At 38.3% G+C, this 21,336-nt stretch overlaps 1 non-coding gene across 1 annotated transcript; it reads left to right on the plus strand.

Moving 5' to 3' along the window:
* The first annotated feature begins 5,977 nt into the window (after positions 1-5,977).
* Positions 5,978-6,050, plus strand: TRNAK-UUU. The gene has a single exon. It is a non-coding gene; the product is annotated as a tRNA-Lys (tRNA).
* Positions 6,051-21,336: the final 15,286 nt, after the last annotated feature.

Here is a 21,336-nt window from a genome sequence, read left to right on the forward strand (position 1 = left end):
GCTCTGTCTCTCTCTGTCCCAAAAATAAATAAACGTTGAAAAAAAAATACATATTTGGCTATAATATGAAGAAAAGATTGGAGAAAAATATGATAGGATGTAATGAAATAGCTTCTGTTGCAGGGTCCTGTGAAAGATGATGATTTGGACAAGGGTGATGGCAAGGAGTAAGAGAAGTAGAAAAACTCAAGAAATATTTTGATGGTAAAATCAACAGGACGTAGTGATGAACCAGGGCACAAGGAAGAGAACGTAACTTACAGGTTTCTGGCTTGCAGAACTGAATGGGTGGGTGGGTCAAGATAGAAAACACTGGGGTGAAAGCAGGTTTGGAGGAAAAAGATTATGAGATTGGTTTTGGACATGTAGATTGTGAGTTGCCTTTCAGATCTCCAAGTAAAATGCTGAGTGGGTAGTGAGATATGTAGATTTGGAGATTAGAAGAGGTCCAGGCTAAAGATAACCTTTTGGGACTTAAGCGTTCAATAAAATGATCATTGACACCATGCACTTATATTATTGCCTAGGAAGAAAATACAGAGTGAAAAAAATGAGGACACCTAGGAATAAACCTTGAGGATTTATAGCATTTAAAGGGCAGGCAGAAGAGACTGAGCCAGCAAGGGAGAAGTCATGGCCAGAGGAGTAGGAGGAAAGCCAGTAGAGTAGAATCACAGAAGCCAAGAGCAATAGTGCTTCAGGATGGGCAGAGGGGGAGGATATTGCTAAATGATAATTCAGGGAGTAACTTGTCCAAACTCATCCTGGGGATTGAGAGCCAAGAATTCTTAATTCTGTGTTAGTTACAAACACAATCTCAATCTATTCAGATCAAAGAGAAAGAGATTTTTGTGAGGATACATAGATTTCATTGAGAAATGAAGATAGGACCTGAGATTGATGGGAATCAGAATTTTTATTGTCATTTTATTATGATTATCATATTATATTTAAGATATGATTAACATTATAAGTTTACCATAGGTCAGACACTGCTCGGTAATTTATACACATCTTTCTTTTGATTCTAACGACAACCCTATGAGAATGATGCTACCATTAGCTCCATTTTATGGATGAGAAAATTGAGCTTTGAAGAAATTAAGTAACTTCTGCAAGGTCACAATAGTTGATATGGAGCCAGAGCTCCAACTTAGTTCTGATTCTGAAACTCACACTCCTGAACATTATACGAGTTAACACTAATCAAGGCAGTTATTCCCTCCATTGACCTTTCTTTCAGGGTCCCACAGTCACTTCTGCTTCTCTCTATAGGAGTGTTCCACTTCTTTTCAACGGATGGCTTCCTCAGTGTCAGCTTGCACATGGCCCAACATAGTCTCAGCCCTGACTCTTTATGAGCTCAGTCTCTATACATCTCAATTCCAAACCATACAAGAGAATCTGATCAGACCAGCTCATTTAGGACATAGAGGGAAGTCAGGTACCCCCTCATGATCCAAACAGCTCTGGTCAGGGATTGAGGTCACAACGACAAGAGGGATTTGGGATAGGGGACTTTTACTTCAAAGGGAGCTATATAGAAACCAGATTGTTGTCTGGGCTACACTCCAATTCTGTCTTTTGTATTTTCAACCTTTCTCTTGGATCTCTTTCCTAAACATATAAACATGTTCTTCTCAGTATTAATTGAACACTTATGATGGTAAATGACAGAAGCCCAGTTAGAATTCACTTAAGCTGAAAGGGGTAATCCTTTTTTTTTTTTTTTTTTTTTTAAGGGGGAATCTTATTATAAGGATCCTAACGATCTCATTGATCTCTAGGGAAAGAATGTTGCTGGATCTCAGGAACAACCAGAAGCAAGGATCTAAATGTTGCTAGGACTCTGATCTTCTTTCCTTTCTTTCTGTCAGTTTTGTACCTTTGGGTTCCTCTCAATCTTGGCTTCATTTGTCTTCTTCATTGCAGTTTGCTTTTCAACACATGATAAAACAAAACAAAACAAAGCAAAAACAAAAAACAAAAACCCACATGACCACAAACTTATTTTAAAGTTTATAGTTTCAATCACTGGAATGAAATTGACTCAATATTTTCTCTGGTACGAAATCTAAAAATCCTATGGTAGAGATACTTTGGCTCATTTAAGTAAATTAACCACTCTTCATTTATTCAACTGGTTCTTGAGGTAGGGTTCTTTGGACCAATTTTATCCTCTACCAATTAATCTTGACCAGAAAATGGGTCATATAAGAATACACCTTCCCCCAAAAAAACAGAAAAACTGGGATAAGGTGGGAAGAGGACTCAGTTTCCAGGAGAAGATTGCGCCATTGTCTTGTTTCTCATGGCTGGCTTCCTGCACTCCAGCTTGCACATAGGCCATCAAAGTCTTAGCCCTGAGTGTCCATCAACTCCATTCTTGAGAGGGCTGGGCTAACTATGATCTTACCTTTTACCTTCCTTTTCACAGACCAGCTTGTTGAAAGAGGAATCTATATTCATCTTCATTTTCCTGATTGTAAAGCCAGGATTCCATCAACTGCAATTTGATAATTTGACTTACATTTTCACCATCTAAGAAACTAATTTTGCCAAGGTTGTCACAATAAACACTTTTCAGCCCTTATCTTATAAGAACTCTCTTCACTTTATGTCATTATTTACAATTCCTTTGTGGCAGAGACTTCCAGTTGCTTCCCAGGGTCTATTCCCCCCTTCTTCCTTAGTAAAACAGAGCCCCATTTTTAGCTGGCCGCATGGTTGCCCAGAATATGATGTATACTTCCCAGGCTCCTTTGAGGTCAGATGTGGCCATGTGGCTAATGGACTGGAAGTAGAAGAGTGTACAAAATGTAGAGTAAACCGCTATCTTAAAAGATTGGTGCTCCCCCCCCATCTTCAATATGTCCTCCTTTGTACCAGGCTGAACCGTGGCCAACAAACTTAGACTTTCAAGATGCTGAGTAGAATATAGAAAGAACTGGATGATAATGGAGCCCCTGCACTAGCACCAGCTGCCTAACTCCACATCTAGTCTGGATGAGAAAGAACTGTAATATGCAGCTAAGTCTAATCCTAACCAATATATACTTTCTTGGAACTCCCCTCCCTTTCCTTTGTTACTTTCTGTGATTTCTGCCCCTTACTGATCTTCTTCCTATTATTCTTGAATTCCAGCTCAGTCTTTTCCTTGATCCATCCTCCTTAATTGTCTCCAAGGTTCCATCCTAAGGCCTGTGCTTATTCTAAATATTCTATATGTGAAACCTCATAAATATCCACACTTTGATAGCTAAATTGTATATTTGAATCAGAAATACAAGTCTCTAGTGTTTCTATATTCTCATAAAGCACTTGACCTCTAAACAGTTGGAACATTTTCTTCAGTAGTGAGCCCACCATCTCCATTAGTGAGCCCACCATCTAGGCTGTTGCCAGAGAAAGAAGACTGAATTCCTATGGACCTCCCTTTCCGCTCTCCTGCAGCAGTCCTCAAGCTGGTATTCTTCTCCTATCGAGACCCTCCTCCACCTTGCTGCTGAAGTAGTTTTTCTAAAACCAACCTTGATCACTTCACCAAACCATAAATCATTTAGACTCTCCATTATCTAAAGCATTTAGTCTATTCACCTTAATGTTTCATAATAGAAACTTCAGGGACTTTCCTCTCTCTTCAGACTTATTTTCAGCAACTTCTCCTTCAGATTTTGAAACTCCAACAATACCAATCTATTCACAGCTCCTAAATGAACCATGATGTCTTTTTCTTCTATCCGTTGTAGGTGTTGCATGTTTTAAAAATGCTCTTTTTCTGTAAGGCATGCCTCTCTTCCCCTGTTACATAGCAAATTCCCACTTATCTTATAAGATGCAACTCAAATAGTCTTTCCTCTAGAAAGATTTCCCTGACATCTTCAGGTGTATGTAGATTGACACTTTCCTTCAAAGCTTCTAGTAACTTCCTAAATATGCACAAGCCTGAATTATATCCATTATAATACAAATTACATTACTTACACATATGCATCTCTCTCTGGAGTACAAGCTTGCCTTTTTATATCCGGAATTTGTCTTCTCCCTGGCATACTATAGGTACTCACTAAAGTGTTGCAATTATTTTTTAATTTTAAAAGATAAAAATATAGGAAAATCAATGTTTGTTCAGTTATAACTACATGAATCTAAAGCCTGACTATAAGCTCACCAATTACAGATGCAAAGTGGGGTTGCTGCTCAGTGCACAATGATTCTCCAAGTGGCCCTGACTGTACTGCCTTCCCTTTCACTTTCTTCCCCTTATCCTTGGCATTGGCTGTTCATCCAAAACTAGAGATGCTAAATCTAGCTGGGCCCATCGGATATTCCCTCTCCAGACATTTGAAAATAAATTGAGATATGTAAAATTTGAAGGTTCTCAGAGCTGAGTCATCTGACGTGAGTATCCCAGAGAGAGGGTTCGTGAACAACCAGTTATGACGATTTCCCTGCATCTGCTCTGATTTCTGTCCTCTTCAAGGTCTATGAATCCTGCCCTTCCTTTGATTTTGAGAGCAAACCTTTTAACCTATTCTCCTGTTTCAGTTGGGTTAGCCAGTCAGTTTCTTTTGCTTGCAAATAAAAAAATCTTAACCAAGCACCAATTAGAAAAGTACTAAAGGGATGCAAACACTATTGGTAGATTCTCTATTCCATGGGTTAATGATTAGGTTCTCATAAACCCACACAGTGAAGCTTTTTGAGCATACGGATTTGATTGCCTTATAAGAGATTAGACTTAGCAGAAGCAAAGGTAGGCAAATACACAATAATCTTTTCTACAAACCATATTAACACAATTTAAATCTTTTTTTTTCCTTTTCAGGTGTCCTTTTTTTTTTTCCTTTTCAGGTGTCCCATTTTCATGTTGTTTATAAAAAGATTATATTTTCCCCCTTCTAGAAACTGAATTTCCACTTCAGATTTAAAGTGCCATGTCAAACTAGAATTTAAATAAAAATTTGGATAAAAAACTTAAAAAAAGATAAAAAACATTTTTAATTGGGCTGAAGAATAGAATAGAATTGAATACAATACAATAAAATATAATAAAATGTCATGTCAAATTAGTAAAGGATTTGGGCTTAAATTGTTCCTAGAGATTAGGTCTACTTTCCCTCAACGCCAATTAAAATGACACGGTCTGACATAATGTAGTATCTGGCGTTTCCATAGCAGCTTGCACTAAGCAGCTTTCCTTGCTAATTAGCCTGACAGTGCCCTGTGAAATACCTTCTACCCAAAGATGATATGGCCCTTTTGTAAACACAACTTCATATGACAGGAAACGAAAAAAGCAAGATGTATCCAGATGAAACAGAAAGGGGAAATGTGTTCAGCCAAAGTGTTAAATCCAAGCTGAGAATTGGCAGAACCCTGGGAAGAAAATATCTTCTCCTGTTTTGTTATCACACACACTCAGTGGAATACTTAATAATCAGAAGGAATTAAAGGCTTGGTTTTGTAATGCAGTTTGGCAATTGGCATCTCCACTACCCACGGTCTTTGCATACGGACACAGACATTATTTAATACTGATTTAGAGGACATATCAGTCCTCTAATTCAGCCCCACCACTTCCTGTCAACAAGAACACTAATATAAAAACTCTTCACGTACCCACTGGTTATTTAACAAAGTAATCTCAGCTCTCAGGAAATAGAAAATAATCCATCAAGTCAAAGGGCTTACTGAGAATTCAAAGCTGTATCACGATTCCAGGTACTAAAGTTTACATTGAGCTCTATTTACTCTTCTTTCAGACTTAACTGAGCTGGTATAAAAGTTTAGTTTTATTGCTTTCAGTTAGTTGAGCAGCAAATCAGATTCAATAGAAAGAAACTAGAGAAGAAGAATAAAAAATAATTTCTATCACACTGACAGTGAGAGGAGGAAAAAGAAAGTTATAGAAAAAGTAATCCCTAAACTGCAAAACATGTTCTTGTCTGGAGTCATTTCAAACAAGGGCAGGGTGGCCTGGCTGGCTCAGTTGGTAGAGCATGTGACTTTTAATCTCAGGGTCCTGAGTTCAAGCCCCATGTTGGGTATGGAGCCTACTTAAAACAAACAAACAAACAAACAAAACAAAACAAAACAAAACAAAAAAAGGGCAAGTGGGCTTATTCAGTTCAGCAGCCCCTCAGGGAACACTGTATTATTATTTTGCCTTTTTAATGCCTTTGTATATTCTGAAATTATAAGGAAAGATATTTAATTTCTAACAGTAGTATTTTTAAATTAAAAATAGAACTACCCTATGACCCAGCAATTACACTACTAGGTATTTATCCAACCAATACGGGTATGCTATTTATAGCAACACTATCAACAATAGCCAAAGTATGGAAAGAGCCCAAATGTCCATTGAGGGATGAATGGATAAAAAAAGATGTTTTATACACACACACACACACACACACACACACACACACACACACAATGGAGTATTACTTGGCAATCAAAAGAATGAAATCTTGCCATTTGCAACTACAAGGATGGAACTAGAGGGTATTATGCTAAACGAAATTAGTCAGAGAAAGACAAATGTCATATGACTTCACTCATATGAGGACTTTAAGAGACAAAAGAGATGAACATAAGGGAAAGGAAACAAAAATGATATAAAAACAGGGAAGGGGACAAAACATAAGAGACTCTTAAATATGGAGAACAAACAGAGGGTTACTGGAGGGGTTGTGGTAGGGGGGATGGGCTAAATGGGCAAGGGGCATTAAGGAATCTACTCCTGAAATCATTGTTGCACCAAATGCTAACTAACTTGGATATAAATAAAAATAAATAAATAAATAAACAAACAAACATTAAAAAAAAAACTTATTTGAGTAAAAATCTATTCCAATTGGGCACATGGGAAGTAGTTAAAAGTGCTCCAGTGCTGGGAGTGAGGAGAAAGACTTATGGAGAAAAGGCTGAAGCAAAGAAAGGAAATTATTCAATTGGCTATGGCTTAAGCAATTGTCTTATTTGGAAAAGCCCATTGGCTATTTATGACGGGTTGTCCTTTTGATTTCTTAACTTCGAGTCATTTACAAGCCTAGATTTGGTTCTGTTTTCCTAGGTTGCTAAGGTATTGGAGCCACTTCAGTCTAATGGCCTGTTTAATAAATTTAACAGAATTTGGAAAGACCAAAACATAACTAGGCTAGAGGACCCATGGATTTCTTTCGGCACAGACATTTTCAGTACTCAGAAGATAGAGAAAGTAAAACAACTAGACTGAGAGACTGCCACAGTCTCACTCCGTGAAAATACGGAAACACGCTGAAAGGTGGGGACCCTGATGGCTCAGCCACGGACACATCTCTGGAGTGCACTGTGATGCCCAGCACATAAGAGGCATACTGCACATATCTGTTGAGTGAATAAACCCATATGTGAGGCAAGTATTGCAGCAGTACCTCACCCTTACAGCAAAAGGGGACATGGGATCTGTTCGAGCACAGCATTTGCTGAGAGAGCGGAGCAGCCAGATTGTCATTCTTGCCTGCAGTCACAGCTGGCATAGCACTCACAGTCAGAAGCCAAGCCAATTTGATCACAGAAATGCCAAGAACTACTTAACTAAATGGAGCCTACTTCCCATGGTCCACAAACACAGGTGTTTACAAAGGACAAACCCAAAGGACAGGGAAATTCACTGAAGTTGCTCCATGGTGTTCTCTGAACACCAAGATAAACCTGGGTAATGATTCTCAGCCCAATTTGCCTGCCTGCTCAAACACTTAACATCTACCTTGAAATTCATAGGAGTCTAAGAATATATAAAGAACTGGTTACTTCCCCTGGTTATGAAGTACATCAAAAGAAAAACAATAGACTGAATTATCAAGCGAGATTTACTCTGCATTGCACTGTTTATTCAACTAATTATGTTATCTTTCTCCTTCAAATGGTTCAAAGCATGTGAATAAAACCAGAAGTACAGAATATTCCACTTTGGTGATGAAAATTAATAGGTATATTATGGGAGTAAAAGGTAAATGATATTTAGAAAAAGAGAGATTGGGGTGCCTGGGTGGCTCAGTTGGTTAAGTGTCCAACTTCATTCAACCTAGGTTATGATCTCGCCATTCCGGAGTTTGAGCCCAATATGGGGCTCTGTGTTGACAGCTCAGTGCCTGAAGCCTGTTTCAGATTCTGTGTCTCCCTCTCTCTGTGTCTCCCATCCCCCACTTGCACTCTGTCTCTCTGTCTCTCTCAAAAATAAACATTTAAAAAAAACTTTTTTAAATAAAGAAAAAGAGAGAGATAGAAATTACTTCAAACATCTGCTAATGGCATTTATCTTTAATTGCAAAGTCCCCAACATTACTTAAACCAGTGTCTGCCTGTCTACCAGGCACCAAGCCATACCCCTTTTGCACTATCAGGAACAGAAAGGCACACAGAGAGGCCACTGTACTTTGAAATAAAGGAATATCAGAGCTATTCTGAAATAATTGTTCTGGAGATTTCATATTTATTACATACTCTTAGTATGATCTCCTGATATTAGGAAGTATTTAGGCATCTGTTCAAAGCAAACAATTTTCTTTACTTAAATGTGGAACCCTTTGGGAGAGAGGGAGAGCTATTCCACAATAAACTCCTTCAGGTGGAGGTTAAGATTAAGTAAACCATGCCCAAACACAGACTAAAAGCCACATAAATTCATGGCATCTTATGAAACCTCTGTAGTTCTACAATTTTTTTCGAGATAAGGAATGCTAAAAATGCACTCACTATGGAATAGCCTTGTATTTCCTTAGTGCCATCCACTCTTCCTAGGCACTTATAATAAATCAAATTGCTAACTGTTTCTCAACTGCATCATTCCAAAAGAAGAGAGCTTCAAAGGAGACACTTCCCAAGTTAGCCATTCAATGGTCCTAAGACTTTAACTGACTTACACTTAGGAAGATGTGAAATATAGACCAAAGTGCAAGAAAGTAATCAAAGATGTAGATATTTTGGACATCCTAGTCTTTATTTCTCTATTTTTCTAACCTGTCTTGTATTTTCTCCAGAACCTGCTTCACAGTCATGGTGAAATATTATGAGACAAGTCTAACTCAAACACTGTTATTTGCTTTGATAGTATGTGGGAGTGGAGAGTTAAAAAATCAAGGAGTAAAATGGTTTCAGAGCTGAGCTTCATTCTCCATATTCACCCGAAAATTTAGGATAATGGCTGAATTACTATTGTTCCACCCCTCCACGACAGAATCTCTTTACTCTGCTGGATAGAACCCAGTAGATGAAAGCCTCAAAAATAAATATTTTAAATCTTGTCAGGTATCAAATAAACACACTTTGACTCTAAGAAATTAATTGGTTAGAGCAGAAAAGCCTTGAGGAATGAGTATGAGTCAGAGGAATTTGAATCTATCTTCCCTACTTTCCAGAACATTGTGTCCCTAGGCAAGTTAACTGAACTTCTAAGATTCAGTTTCCCCATCTGTGAAAGTGAAATAATTATATCTACTTCTTAGGATTGCTATAGGATAGGTAAAATAATTTAGTTAAATGAGTAATATGCAGCCGGGCACAAAGTACAAGCTCAATTGTTTTATTCATACCTTCTTAATGCTTTTTTTTTTTTTTAATTTTTTTTTAACACTTATTTATTTTTGAGACAGAGAGAGACAGAGCATGAACGGGGGAGGGTCAGAGAGAGAGGGAGACACAGAATCTGAAACAGGCTCCAGGCTCTGAGCTGTCAGCACAAAGCCCGATGCGGGGCTTGAACTCACGAACCGCGAGATCATGACCTGAGCCGAAGTCGGACGCTTAACCGACTGAGCCACCCAGGCGCCCCCATTCATACCTTCTTTAGACAGACTTGCATTAGATTGACTGGTGCATGTGACTATCCCAGTCACTCGACTGAAAGCACCTGGAAAGTGAAAACCATCTCTTAATTGTCTTTGAGTTTCTATCCATTCACAACACAGTGTTTGCTTAAAACAAATTATACTTCTTTTTAAACAAAATCAAACATTTGCTATTTGATATTGACAGGTATAGATATATGACTAAAATAATTTTACGTTATTCCCAGATTACATTTGGCTAAAGATTCATTAATTAAAATAAATGAGGACCATCGCCTCCCAGATCAACCTGCACATCACCAGATGGTGCCCTTCGTGCAGTACTCTCTTCTGCTTCCAACCCAAGGCCTCCCTTCCCCAATCTCCTAGAGTGGCTCATGTGCTTGTCTTGCAGCTCCAGTTACTCTGCCCATTTCCTTTCCCATTCCTCCCCAAGTCCTTCATCACACTGTCTGCTGCTACACTGCTGCCCACAGTCATGTCTCCTATTTTGTTTCTAGGAACTCATTCCTCCTTTTTCAGTCTCCTCCCCTCCCCATGCCTCAACTCAGTCATACAGTAAATTCTAATAGAAAGTTAGGTAAATAATGTTCCTACCTGCTTAAATGGAAACCTCCACGCTGGATATAAACCCTTCTTGATGGTTCAAGAAACTTTCCTCTATCACCCTGTTTTATGTTTGTTTTCAGAATTTATATTTTTATGATTTGCCTTTTTAGAGAGTATCTGCAGGGCCACAAAGACGGAGTTAAAGAGAGGTCCTGCTCCTTTAGGACCTAGTCCTCAGGGACATGGGGCACCTCTCAGCACCAGGAGGGATGAAGGTGCCCACAGAGCAGTTAGCACCCTGAATGTGCCCTACTACATAGGTATGCCCTGCTGTGTCCTGAGACTCTTGCTTTACACTTACAGGCGAGTCCCCACACCAGAATTAACCCAAATGCAAACACCATAGCCCTCCTCTTGGGGGCTGCATATATATGTGTTGGTTTTTTTTTTTCAAATGAACAGTATTTAATTCTGTCCAAGAATTAAATTTATTCTCCTATTCTAAAAATACTACTTTTTCTTTTAAAGTATTACATGTTTCCATTTTTATTACCTTCTCTGAGATCAGGTGGGGCTTATCAAGAGAGTATGTGGTAGCCTTGAATCTTTAGATTTGAAGTTACAATTGGGAAGACTTTTTGTTTTAATTTAATTTATTTGTTTTAATTTACATCTAAGCTAGTTAGTATATAGTGCAATAATGATTTCAGGAGTAGACTCCTTAATGCCTCTTACCCATTTAGCCCATCCCCCCTCCCATAACCCCTCCAGTAACCCTCTGTTTGTTCGTCATATTTAAGACTCTCTTATGTTTTATCCCCCTCCCTGTTTTTGTATTATTTTTGTTTCCCTTCCCTTATGTTCATCTGTTTTTCTCTTAAAGTCCTCATATAGGTGAAGTCATATATTTGTCTTTCTCTGACTGACTAATTTCTCTTAGCATAATACCTTCTAGTTCCATCCCTATAGTTGCAAATGGCAAGATTTCATTCTTTTTGATTACCAAGTAATACTCCGTTGTATATATGTATATATATATGTGTGTGTGTGTGTGTGTGTGTGTATACATATATATACATACACATACACCCCACATCTTTTTTATCCATTCATCCATCAATGGACATTTGAGTTCTTTCCATGTTTTGGCTATTGTCTATAGTGCTGCTTATTTATTTATTTTAAGAGAGTGTGCATGTGTGTGCATGCAAAAACGTGACTAGGGAGGGGCAGAGAGGGAGAGAGAGATCCCAAGCAGGCTCTGCACTGTCCAAGAACCATGAGATTATGACCTGAGCTGAAATCAAGAGTCTGATGCTCAACTGACTGAGCCATCTAGGTGCCCCTTAAATAAACTCTTGAAATTTGTAATAGTTTATCTTTTAGCAGTTCTATAATTTGAATCATAGAATTTTACAGGTGGAAGAATTTGCTCATTAATTTATTAAAGAAATTTATATTAAATGCTGCCATGTGTCAGCCTCTGTGCCAAATACTAAGTATACAGTAGTGATAAAAAGATAAATTTCTTAGTCTCATAGAGCATAGTTGGATGGGGAAGACCAATATTACAAAACAAATAAATACATTTATGGTTATAATTGTTGTAAGAATTGTGAGGTGGGAAAAAAAAGGAAAAAAAGGAAATGTGAGGTATCTCATTAAGATTGGAAGACCTCTTTGAGGAGATGAATATGCATTATTATTGTATACTGGTGGTTTGCACAATTCTAAAGTTATGAAAATTGCCCACTGGAGTTGGGCAAGATGGTAACATTAAAACCTGATGGAAAGGAGCCCACCATGTCAAAATCCAGTGAAAAAGTTTTCCGTAGAGAGAACAGGTATGATGACTTAAAAATGGGAACAAGTGCGGGGTATTGGAAATCTGAAAGAAGGCCAGTGAGAGTGTAATAGTTGGACAGAGAGAAGTCAATAGGAAAAAAAAAACAGAAAAGTAGCGAAGACCTGACCATTCTGGGCCTAATGGGTCATAGTAACATTTTGCTTTTATTTCCAAAGCAATGGAAGAGTTTTAAATAAGAGAATGATAAGATCTTAGGTTTTAAAGTGCTCTTGAGAATGAGAGGTAGGGAGCCAAGATGGCAGAACAGCATGGAAGTTTTTTGTGTATCTCATGTCCATGAAATACAGCCAGACCAACACTAAACCATCCTACACACCTAGAAAACTGATCTGAGGATTAACACAACAATCTGCACAACCTGAACCACAGAATTCAGCAGGTACACGGCGCAGAGAGCTGAACTTGGAGAGAGAGAAGCTGCGGAGGACAGGCAGGAGCTTTTGCATGTGGAGAGAGGACGGAGATGGTGGCGAGAATATATGAAAAGCACCCCTCCCCAAAAGCAGCTGGAGAGAAAGTGGAAAATTGGAAACAGCCGCAGGGACTGAACTAAAAGGGAGAAAGGAGAGGGTTTAAATTACATTAAGACTGTAAACAAGGGGAGCGCAAAGTCTGCAACTCCTCAGCTCAGTACCTGGCGGTGCTCTGGTGGGAAGGGCGAATCCCCAGGAGAGTGGGGTCCAGGAGGTTCTCGGGCCACACGGGAAGAAGCGGTTCCACTGCTGGGAGGACATTTCGTAGAGGCTGTGAGGCAACCTGGGCCCAGCAGACCCCAGAGAATGGCCACATTCGCTGGTGCTGGAACAAGGTCCTTAAGGGTGAAGCCTGGTGCTAGAGGTGTGTTGTGATTTTCCATAATCCCTGAAAAGCTGCTACTACACTATGTCGCAAACTTTTTCTGGGGTGGGGTGGCACCTGGCTGCAGCCTCTGGGCAGCAGCAACAGCAGCAGCAGCACAGTAACGCAAACCTTCCTGGGTGCGGCCGGCATTTGGCCATTGCTCCATGAGACTCTCTGTAGAGGGGCGGAACGAGTCAAAGCCACATTCCCTCAGACGTAAAGAGCCGGGGAAAACAGCCGCATCCGAGAGAAAACTCAGGAGAGAGGTACTATGTGGGGCTTGGTCATGGGCAGTGTAAAAGCGGGGAGTGGACGAAAGCTGAAGACAAAGGACAGGTGCATGATTGCTGATTGGGGAGAACATTTTGATACTTGAGACTGGGTAACTGGGTGCCGCCATTTTCACCAATCCCGTGCATGCGCGTACACACCTACAAGTGCCACAACAACCAACCCCAATAGGCTAGCAGCGCCATCTAGTGGAGAACGGAGCTGTTACACTAAGCCCCGCCCAACTGGGCCAACCTCCCTGTTCAAGAAGAGAAGTCTCACCTCCTGCTTAGTTTATGGACTACAAAGCACTTCATAGTCTGACTTCTAGGGGAAAAACAAAGTAATTTCAGTCGTATTTCAGTCTATTAGGTCCATCTATTCAATTTCCTTTCTTTTTTCTTTTTTTCTCTTTTTCATTTCTTTTTCTTGAATACAGAAAAATTCATTTTTATTTTCAATTTTCATTAAAAATATTTTTCTTTAATTTTTTTACTATATTTTTTACTTTTGTGTAAATTTTTTCGAATTCTTTTTTACTTCCATCATTTTATTTTAGTCTACTAAAGTGTATTCATTTTTTTTCAAATTTTCAAACGGTTTCCTTTTTTTTCTTTCCCCTTTTTTCTCTAATCTATCAAGCCACTTTCAACACCCAGACAAAAACACACCTAGGATCTAGCATCATTTATTCAATTTTGTGTGTGTGTGTTTTTAATTTTTTCATTTTCATTTTAATTTTTTCTACCTCATTAATTCCTTTTCTCCCTTCAAAATGATGAAACGAAGGAATTCACCCCAAAAGAAAGAACAGGAAGAAATGACAGCCAAGGACTTAACCAACACAGATACAAGCAAGATGTCTGAACCAGAATTTAGAATCACGATAATAAGAGGGCTAGCTGGAGTTGAAAATAGATTAGAATCCCTTCATGCTGAGATGAAAGAAGTAAAAACTAGTCAGAATAAAATAAAAAATGCTATAACTGAGCTGCAATCATGAATGGATGCCTCTGTGACAGGGAAGGATGAGGCAGAACAGAGAATCAGCAGTACAGAGGACAAACTTATGGAGAATAATGAAGCAGAAAAAAAGAGGGAGATTAAGGCAAAAGGGCACGATTTAAGAATTAGAGAAGTCAGTGACTCATTAAAAAGGAACATCAGAATCATAGGGGTCCCAGAAGAGGAAGAGAGAGAAATAGGGGTAGAAAGGTTATGTGAGCAAATCATAGTGGAAAACTTTCCTAACCTGGGGAAAGACACAGATGTCAAAATTCAGGAAACACAGAGGATTCCCATTAGATTCAACAAAAACCGACCATCAACAAGGCATATCATAGTCAAATTCACAAAATACTCAGGCATGGAGAGAATCATGAAAGCAGCAAGGGAAAAAAAAATCCTTAACTTACAAGGGAAGACAGATCAGGTTTGCAGCAGACCTATCCACAGAAACTTGGCAGGCCAAAAAGGAGTGGCAGGATATAGTCAATGTGCTGAATCAGAAAAATATGCAGCCAAGAATTCTCTACCCAGCAAGGCTGTCATTGAAAATAGAAGGAGAGATAAAATGTTTCCCAAACAAACAAAAATTAAAGGAGTTTGTGACCACTAAACCAGCCCTGTAAGAAATTTTAAGGAGGACTTTTTGAGGGGAGAAAAGATGAAAATATAAATACATACATACATACACACACACATACATACATACCAAAAGTAACAAAGATTAGAAAGGAACAGAGAACACCACCAGAAACTTCAGCTCTACAAGCAACATACTACGAACATACTTCAACTCTACAAGCAACATACTGGCAATATATTCATATCTTTCAGTACCACTCTAAACGGCAATAGACTCAATGCTCCAATCAAACGATATAGGGTAACAGAATCAATAAGAAAACAATATCCATCTATATGCTGTTAATAAGAGACCCACTTTAGACCTAAAGACACCTTCAGATTGAAAGTAAGAGGATGGAGAACCATCTATCATGCTAATGGTCAACAAAAGAAAGCTGGAGTAGCCATACTTATATCAGACAATCTAGACTTTAAAATAAAGACTGTATCAAGGGATGCAGAAGGGCATTATATCATAATCAAGGGGTATATAGACCAAGAACACCTAACAATTGTAAACATTTATGTACCAAATGTGAGAGCACCCAAATATATAAATCAACTAATCACAAACATAAATTCATCAATCATTCCTTAATGCCCCTTACCCATTTAGCCCATCCCTCCTCCCACACCCCCTCCCGTAACCCTCAGTTTGTTCTCCATATTTTTGAGACTCTTCTGTTTTTTCCCCCTTCCTGTTTTTATATTATTTTTGTTTCCCTTCCCTTATGTTCATGTTTTGTCTCTTAAAGTCCTCATATGAGTAAAGTCATATGATATTTGTCTTAGAAAGACAATTCTTAATGAAATCTCTGAAGCTCTGGATCCAGTTCCATGAGCAATTCAAATTCCCAATGACACGAAGCAATATGTTTCCTTTTTGGATTTTAAGGTAGTTTGATAAGATTTCTGCCATTTTTTAAAAGTTTATTTATTTATTTATTTATTTATTTATTTATTTATTTATCCCTACACTCAACCTGGGGCTCAAATATAACTTAAGGAGAAAATAAAAAATGAAACCACCACTAAGAAAGTAGAATGCACACATGTACAAAATACAAGAGTCAGGGCATTTGACATTTTTTTTTTTAAACAAGTAAATTTTGATAACTAAAGATTACAACCTTCTCCCAGCAATGAGTGGTTGCAGCCTTTGAAAGTAAAGGAGGATTAAAAGAGAATACAGAGCAATTTTCTAGCTTCTGTCACAAACACAAGTAGGCAGAAGGATTCAGGTCCCCAAGGCTGTACACACAGACTTTGAAGAAGTACACAAAAGACCACTAAGCCATAGATGGACTGGAAATAGCTGACAAGTTTGGCCTGCATCTAGCAGGGAAATATAGGGTGATAGAGGTGGCTCTGACACCAGAATGGACCACTGTCCTCATTGGACACGGAAGAAAAGATTTATCCCCCCAGTGAACAGTGTGGTTCAGTTCTATTCTTTTACTTGCTCTATCTCATTTCATTGAGCAATGTTCAGAAACTTTTTAAATGGGTTGGTGGGGGAGGGGGTGGTGCAAACCAGGAAAGAGCTATGATGTTAAAAGAGCCATCGGAAAATAGTTGTAGATGGTTACTGGGCTGTGCTGGGTGAGATCTAGTTTTGATTCATCTACTCTTAGCTCTTCTGACTATAGTTCCCTTATTTGAACTAGTGTCCATTCTGGTTCTGAAATTCTGTGCTCTGGGATGCCTGAGTGGCTCAGTTGCTTAAGTGTCCTACTCTTGATCTCAGCTCAGGTATTGATCTCAGGGATATGAGTGCAAGCCTCACATTGGGCTCCACCCTGGGTGTGGAGCCTACTCTAATCAAACAAACAAATAAACAAACAAATAAATGAAATAATTAGAAAAAATTCTTTTTCATGGTACCCATTTTAGTGTTTCAGTACCCAACTTAAATCATCTATCTTGGGGCGCCTGGGTGGCGCAGTCGGTTAAGCGTCCGACTTTAGCCAGGTCACGATCTCGCGGTCCGTGAGTTCGAGCCCCGCGTCGGGCTCTGGGCTGATGGCTCAGAGCCTGGAGCCTGTTTCCGATTCTGTGTCTCCCTCTCTCTCTGTCCCTCCCCCGTTCATGCTCTGTCTCTCTCTGTCCCAAAAATAAATAAACGTTGAAAAAAAAAATTTAAAAAAAAATAAAAAAAATAAAAAAAAATAAAAAAAAATCATCTATCTTATTTCTTGGTGTTTCTCGGATAGATACACCAGTGACAAAATAGAAACGTGTTTCTCAGATGGCCATATTGAATAAGGAAACAAAGGAATATTCAGCCTAATTACTAAAGTTGTCAGATGAAGATATGACCATTAAAGTAAAGAGATTTACTGTAAAAAGTTAATGGATCATCCATATAAGTTAATATTTTTTGGAGACGTGTTGATATTTAGTTTGAATTTGTGCTGTAAGACATAGACTTAGCTGCTGAGAATGTGGAGAATTCTAATCTTTTGGGAACATAGAAACCAAATTGTGCTGATCAGGGGTTCTAAGACCCATAAAGCGTATCATAAAAATATGAAAATGAGCTCTGCTACTCTTGCTTATATCTCTTGGAGGAACCATGAGTTACTCATCTGTTGTCTTGTTTGGTTTCTTTCCACATCCCTTTGTACATATAAAATGATAGCATTTGTTTGGCATCTGAAAGCAAGCAGGAAAGACTGCCAAGGGTCAGAGGAGACTGGGGACCATGGGTACCCCAAGGCTATTGGAATCATCTCTACCCCATCACCCATGCGAGGTATAGCTATGTGCTTTGACATACTGGCTGAGAAACTCTGGTTTAAAAAAAACATATGTAACTTCTATGTCCCCATTATTATTACTTTTCTTTTTTTTAATGTTTATTTGTTTTGAGAGAGAGCAAGAGAGCAGGAAAGGGGCAGAGAGAGAGAAGGATAGAGAGCAAATCTCAAGCAAGCTCCGCGTTGTCAGTGTAGAGCCCCATGAGAGGCCCGATTTCACAAACCATGAGATCATGACCTGAGCTGAAATCAAGAGTGAGACGTTTAACTGACTGAACCACACAGGAGCCCCTATTATTACTTTTCTTAATAAATGTTCCCAAACCTCTTAAATTCTTGCTGTGGGCTTACATCAGGTATGGAATCAAGGATCCCTAAAATAGTTTAATAGGGATATTAGCACTTCACAATCTTGAAAAGAAAGACCCTCAGTTTACATCAGCTTTGTACAAAAATCAGTCTTTTTTATAATGTTTATTTAATAAAAAGAGAGCTTTTCCTTTGTATCTGCAACCACATTCATAGAATGTCAGAGGTTGGGGGTCACTTTCCATGAACTGCTTGCTGATTTTGAGATGAGCCTCTTAACCTGTGTGTAGCTATTAGGTTGGGTCCTTTTGATGCTCAACAAAAGCAGTGGTGCTGCCTTATGTTGGTCTCTGAGAGGTTAAATAAACCCTGTTGTTTCCATAGTGCCTATGAGTTATATTTGAAATTGGCTTTTATTTTTTTTTTGTTCTGAGCCTATTCTTTCCTAATTAATTTACTGCTTTCTAATAGTTATACCCTGCTGGGAAATTACGTAGAGAAAACCTAAAAGGACTAAGGGAGAAAAGGTTAAAGCATTAATTTGACTTAAGAGTATGCTCCTCATTCAACATTCACGACATTTGTTTTTACTTATTTTTCCTCAGGTAAGTTATCTCTCAAAGGAGGCTATTCTTATAGCTTCAATGGAGAGCTAATTTTGAAACAAGTCATTTTCTCTGAACTGAGTGCTGAGGTCTGCTTAGTTTTTACAGAGGCATCCCTTTTCTCCTTGCTGTTGCCCTCCATATTTTACAATTACTCCTGTCTTAAGTCAATTTATGCTTTCCATGTGGCCCAGGAGGGGGTTAGCCCAGGCCCAGCTGTTTTTGATTTACATACAACTCCTCTCTCCAAAGTCTTGCCTGAAAATGGCCTCATCAAGGCAGGATAGCAGAGGCTACTTCCTGAACATAAAGTTGTATGTTTACTTCTAGGAAATATACTGATTTAAATTTCCACCTGCTCTTCCGGGATTTATAATATTTACCAAGGGCTTATGCATCTGTCCTGCCCACTCTTTGCTATTCCACTTGACTTACTTTTATTTGGCTTTAAGCAATAAAAGGTGACTAAGGAGATAGAAATGATTCATTTCTAGGTGCCATGAGGAAATCTGAGAGCACAGTTTTCTTCTATTTCACCAAAGATGAAGCCTTAAAAGTATTTTTTCCCATTTGATCATTCAATCCTGAAGATAAGCTTCAGGAAATATCAGCTGGTCAGAATTTAAGTCTTTTTTTTTTTTTAGAGCAGTTTTAAGTTTACAACAAAATTGAAGAGGAGGTATAGGGATTTCCAACTTACCCCTGCTTCCACTCATGCATAGATGACCTCCCCCATTATCAACATAACTCACCAGAGTGGTACATTTTTTTTCTTTTTAACAAAGGGTGAATCTATACTAACACATCATAATCACCCAAAGCCCATAGTTCACCTTAAAATTTATTCTTTGTGTCGATTATTACAGGGGTTGGGACAAATGAATAAGGACATATATTCACCATTATAATAGCACTGAAAGTTCTGTTTTGCCTGTTCATCTCCTCCTCCACTTCCCTCCACCCCTGGTAACCATAAATTTTTTATTGTCTCCATAGTTTGGCTTCTTTCAGAATGTCATAGAGTTGGAATCAGACAATATGCAGCCTTTTCAGATTATCTTATTCACTTAGCAATATGCATTTAAGGTTTCTCTATGTCTTTTCATGGCTTGATAGCTCATTGCCTTTTAGTGCTGAATAATATTCCTTGTCTACATGTACCACAGTTTATCCATTTACCTACTAAAGGGCATTTAGTTGCTTCCAAGTTTTAGCAGTAATGAATAAAGCTGCTATAAAGATTTATGTGCAGGTTTTTGTGGGCATAAATTTCAACTCCTTTGGGAAAATGCCAAGGGGTGTGATTGCTGGATTATATGGTAAGAGTATGTTTAACTTCTGAGGAAATCACCAAACTGTCTTCCAAAGTAGCTGTACTATTTTGCATTCCCATCAGCAATGAATGAGAGTTCCCGTTGCTCTGTGTCCTGGCCAGCTTTGGGAGTTGCCCATGTTCTGGACTTTGGCCATTCTAATAGGTATGTAATAGAACCTTATGGTTTTTAATTTGTATTTCCCTGATAACATATGACATGGAACATTTTTTTGATACATTTACTTGTTACCTGTATATCTTCATTATTGAGGTGTCTATTAGGGTCTTTGGCTCATTTATTAATCAGGTTGTTTGCTTTCTTATGGATGAGTTTAAAGAGTTTTTAATATATTTTGGGTAACAGCACTTCACCAGATTTGTTTTTTGCAAATATTTTCTCCTAGTTTATAGTTTATCTTGTAATTCTCTTGATATTGTCTTTTGCAGAGCAGAAAATTTTAATTTTAATGAAGTACAGATTATCAATTATTTCTTTCCTGGATGGTGTCTCTGGTGTTGTATTGAAAAAGATATCACCAAACCCAAGATTATATAGGTTTTCTCCTAGTTATCTTCTAGGAGCTTTATAGTTTCCTGTTTTATATTTAGGTCATTATATAGGCCATATATTTAGATCATAATCCATTTGAGTTATTTTTGTGAAGGGTATAAGGTCTGTTTCTAGTGTCTTTTTTTTTCTTTTTGCATATAGATGTTCCAGCACCATTTGTTGAAAGGACTATCTTTGTTCTATTGTATTGCCTTTGTCTTTGTCAAAGATCAGTTGACTATATTTATAGATCAGCATTTATTTTTAACCAGTCCACAAAGTTTTCATCTACTCTTCTTGCAAAAAAAAGTAGCATTGGTTAATGCATTGGATGGATATGAACATCAATAGTTTCAAAAAGTAGAGTTGGATGCTTTGGACTATAACTTTAATTTAGAATGAGAGCAAACTGATTGTGACCTCTGTTCCTCAATCGTCTCCATGATTGACATGACTGACCTTGCTGGCCAGGTGAGGAGCCCTTTCTATCAAAGCATGTTTCTCTATTCTGAACATGCTTGCTCAGCTAAACAGGATGCCCTTCCAAAAGATGGAAGGGTATATGATATTTATATTTTATTTCTCTAAATTAAATTCTTTCCCACCCATTACTTTATAACCTGTTGTTTCCTTTCATTCCTTGGCCTAATCAATGGAGGTTTTTAACCTGGAGTCTATGGAACTCTAGGCTGCACGTGAATAGATTTTAAAGGGTCTGTAGTCTTTTCAAAAACTATGCAAAATTTTGGGTCAATGTGCAGATGTTTATTATTCTGAGGGAAGGTGTCCATAGTGCTCATCAGATTC

Source organism: Lynx canadensis, chromosome F2 (assembly GCF_007474595.2).
Source record: "Lynx canadensis isolate LIC74 chromosome F2, mLynCan4.pri.v2, whole genome shotgun sequence".
NCBI classification, from domain to species: domain Eukaryota; kingdom Metazoa; phylum Chordata; class Mammalia; order Carnivora; family Felidae; genus Lynx; species Lynx canadensis.